At 43.4% G+C, this 4,199-nt stretch overlaps 1 long non-coding RNA gene across 1 annotated transcript; it reads left to right on the plus strand.

Moving 5' to 3' along the window:
* The first annotated feature begins 2,315 nt into the window (after positions 1-2,315).
* On the plus strand, positions 2,316-3,968 carry LOC110990252 (uncharacterized). Its single transcript, XR_015425798.1, has 3 exons — positions 2,316-2,458; positions 2,750-2,904; positions 3,216-3,968. It is a non-coding gene; the product is annotated as an uncharacterized LOC110990252 (long non-coding RNA).
* The last annotated feature ends 231 nt before the right edge of the window (positions 3,969-4,199 follow it).

The following is a 4,199-nucleotide window of genomic DNA, read 5'->3' on the forward strand; positions in this document are numbered from 1 at the left end:
TCAAGCAGCACGGCTTCAAGCAGCACGGCTTCAAGCAGCATAGCTTCAAGCAGCATGGCTTCAGGCCCTTCCACATCTCTCTCTTTGTCGGGAATCTACGGCATGCACATGAGACAACTTTTGTACTTGGACAGTAAAACAATTGTTCAATATAGTTGGCAGAAGACTGACAGTCAGTCACAGTTGAAGCAAAGTAATGAGGCACTGCAGCAGGCAGAGGGCTTGAGAGTCAACCAAATGCCAGAGAAGAGAAAATTACTCAAAGCAGAAATATAGAGCCTTGCAAGCCAACTCACAGCAGAACATTGCTTTTGTTCGGGACTAAAGGCCCACTTGTCTGCCCCTGTAACTGTGGAGTTTGTGGACTTCTTGTCCTCCTGCATTTTTAGAAATTCAGCCAGAGAGACCGAGTTTCTCTCATTGTCATCAGTTTCAACAACCGTCACTTCACCAACCGTGGCACCTATATGTACCTTCCCACTAGCTTGTGCCCACTCCATTGTTGAGTTTGACACCCACCACTTTGAACCCTGTGCCCATAACTTCCTACGTCTCTGTACTCACCACTTCGTCCACTCCAGTAGCTGCTCCTAAGATGGAACACCCAAGTGATGTCAAGATGGTTGACATGGGTGGAGTCTCCTTTAAGAAGGTTATGCGGGACTCCTGCCTATCTGCTGCTAAGGGGTCACCCGCGGAGCTGAATTAAAACTTCCTGCAGGCCTTCTTCACAGAAGATGTACTGGCAAGTAGCTCTGGGGTGGGGAACAGGGGACGTCAAGGTCTACCTGCTCATGTCATTAAGGCGATCACAGGATGATAACCGGGGGAGAAAACAAATCCCCACACTATAAAAGGGAAATCAGGGAAACATAAAAGATACTACAGGGGAACATGGCTAACACCAAAGGGGAAGCGACAAAAGAAGACAGTGCCTGTAGAATTTGAAGGAAGGTCAATCAACGTTGTTTTGGAGGGAGGACAAACTTTGGTTGGGTTGGTTGGAGAGTAAAATTTGTGATGGGGAATACTTGGTCAATTCTTTGAAACTGGAAGACGGGGATGGGTGTAAATATGTTGTGAACGATGATCGTCATCCAGTTACCATCACTAGTGATCTGGAAAGGGGGACATGAGTCATGTGGAATAGTGTCCCAGGTGAGTTTTTAGAGTTAAGACCAGCGGTGTTTCTTTGCCGGGAGGGGGGTAAGTTGTGGGTGAAGCCAAATGGGGTGCACGCTTTGAGTGCAAAAGACGAGGAAATTTGATTGTGCCCCTATGAGGTTGATATGGATGATCTGGGAGAGAACATGTGTAGTGTTGCACAAGGGGATATTAATGATGGAAAGTGCCCTAAAAGAAACACAGCTGGTGTTCGACTCCACAAAAGCACAACTTCTCAAAACAAATCTTGAAAAACGTGCTATGGGGGAGAAGAGACTTTCAACTTTGGACTCACTCTTTGAGAAATTTTTGTGCACCATTTCAGAATTGAAAATCAAACTTTTTCTACATGATAAAATTAAGGTTGAACATTCTGCCCGTGTCAGAGGTCTTCTGGAGTTCATTGCCTGCCAGAATGACTCTCTGAATACCTTTCAACACCAACTCTTGCCAGTAACCATGATATTATTACATTAAGGTCTACTGTAAATAAAATGGACCAGAGAAGGACCAGCTCCTTCATACCCTCAAAACAAATGGGGAGGAGCGACGGAGGGCAGAGAAGAGGTGAGACGAGCTGGCCCAGCAGGTTGAGCACCTTCAAGAAGAGAACCATCAGCTTGCATCTAAGAATGCTGCTCTTCGCACCAAGCAGATAATCCAGCTGGAGCAGCATCCAAGCACTTCAGCTGGACATCCTGTCCTCGTCGCAAGACCAGCCGGCACCAAATCGAAACCCCAGACACTTGTGCCTATCCGACTCCCCCCAAGCTCCCAGCTCATCGGCAACTTCAAAGACTTTGGAAGGCAGGGTGAGGGAACTGATGAAGGTATATCTCTTTTGTGTGTTCATAATAACCACATTCATTTTGTAAACACTTCAGTTTAGTCTAAATTTCACTTTTCAGCCACCGTATATGCATTAACCCTAACCCTCCTCAATCCTCCAACAGGTGAAGGATTGAGGAGGGTTAGGGTTAAAGATAGTCTTAAGTTCAATTAAATAGCAACATACTAATTGAAAGTTACCAAACCAATGTTATTTCAGTTTAAAGCTGTTTTGAACCAGAAGAAGAGGACAACAAACTGAACAATCCTACACTGCAATTTAAAAGATAAGTTTCTTCCAGTTGATAACTTTTATTCACGCTTTAATTTTCAGATGTGCCAGATGATATCTTCGAAGGAGAGCCCAACTTCAGAGGATATCATCACGACACTGGCATCATTCTTCTGGAAGTTCCCCTCCCTTAGCATCCGATGCTTGTCGCAAAGCTGACCTCTGTGCGGAAAGGTAAAATAAACTATTCAGATAAACTGTGTGGAAAGTTACCTAAGTTGTTTTGTGCAGTTATATACACTTGATTATTAAGAAATGTAGCAAGGTATGAAGAAAAGTCTAATTGTGTTAAAAAATCCTTAGAAAATCTTGAGTCCCCATCGAGTATGTACACAACTGGTCAAGTTTTACTCAAAAATCCCAAAACTTACCACTTCAAAAGAATTTGCTCTGTGGGGTTTTGATGCATTTATCGCTTAATCTTTGAAGATTGTTCATGTAATTGTAAATTTTATATTTCTCTAGCATTGTATTCACAGAACGGACTGTCGGAGAGACGCTGGACTTGAAGGTGCTGCTGAGGTTGCCCATGCACAAATTCAGGCAGCTGCGCACCCTGTTGTCCAATCATGGCGTCAGGCTTTTTTCCAGTGACAGGCATGTCCACAGGGAGTTAAGAGGTAACTCGCTTCAGTAGCACTTATAACAGTCACAGGCAGTCAAAAATAGCATTTCCCAAGACAGATAATCATTGCGACAGGTGCTGGGATCAATTAAATTAACTCAAAAAGAAAAACGCAGGCAACTGGTAGTCAAATCTAATCAATCAAGTAATACCAACAGTCATGTTTAGTGACTATAAAGTGTTTTACTTGGTCCCTTGACTGATGTAGATTGAAAGGACAAGTTATCCACAATGGCTATTTGCAATGAGGTTTAAGTAAAATTTCCATTCTCAAAACTTTGATTTGCATTTTTATCATCATTTTAGGTCGTCATGATATATCAGAGAAGACCACCAAGCTGGGGGAGTTGCAGATGAACAAGACTGTTGGCTCGTCATCTCCAACTGATGTGGCTTACATCCGCATCCGAAATCTGACAAGCCACATTGAAAATCTCATCGGGAGCAACATGGAAACGGGGGATGTCTGGGACGTCACCAATTTTCGGGGAGAAGTATGGATAAAAATTCTAGGGGATAGAGGGGGCCAAGCACCAAACTTGTGTGCCGGATATGTAACTTCAATCAAAGTAATTCTGCCGATTAAACAGATATTCTTGCCCTCTATAATGCAACTGATTCGTATGATAATATCGCCATGATTTTCTCTCCTTTCAAACAACAGATTTAAAGCTTCAAAATAATTTACAATTAAGGGTTCCGGGACAAATAATATATGCATTTTTTTTAGCTGGGGATTACAAGTTTTTAACAAAGGTTATGGGCCATATGGGTTCCAATGCATCCTACCCATGCCTTTGGTGTTATGTACCCCTCTAAGCCCTTGCAACAGGTGGAGATGCCCACTCCTCTAAAATCAGGGATGAGGCTGGCGAGGGCTGGATGGACATTCCATCATGGTACAAGCAAAGAGAACCTGAGGAGATAGTCCAGGATCTTGCCGATAAAAAGGCAGATCCTAGGAGGGGTGGTAACACCGAGACAAATGGCCCATACCACAACTCTATCTCCAGCTAGCCTATCTTGCCAATCATCCATGATCTAATGCACATATATAGCTCCACCCATCTTACATATTATGTTAGGTCTTGTGGTAAGGTTCTACAGAAATATTGAGTTTTGTGTACGGACAAAGATCAAAGGGACCTGAGGACAACGGATGATAAATTAAATGATAAGTGGCAGGAATTGTCTATTGAGGCTAAAATGGGTGAGAGAGAGCACAGCCAAGCAGCGAAAGACTTGACATACAGTATGAAGAGAGGTTGTTAGAGGAATTCCGGAAGGTGA

This window comes from Acanthaster planci, linkage group LG07, assembly GCF_054643075.1.
Source record: "Acanthaster planci isolate LZ-2023a linkage group LG07, COTS_SCS, whole genome shotgun sequence".
Taxonomy (NCBI): domain Eukaryota; kingdom Metazoa; phylum Echinodermata; class Asteroidea; order Valvatida; family Acanthasteridae; genus Acanthaster; species Acanthaster planci.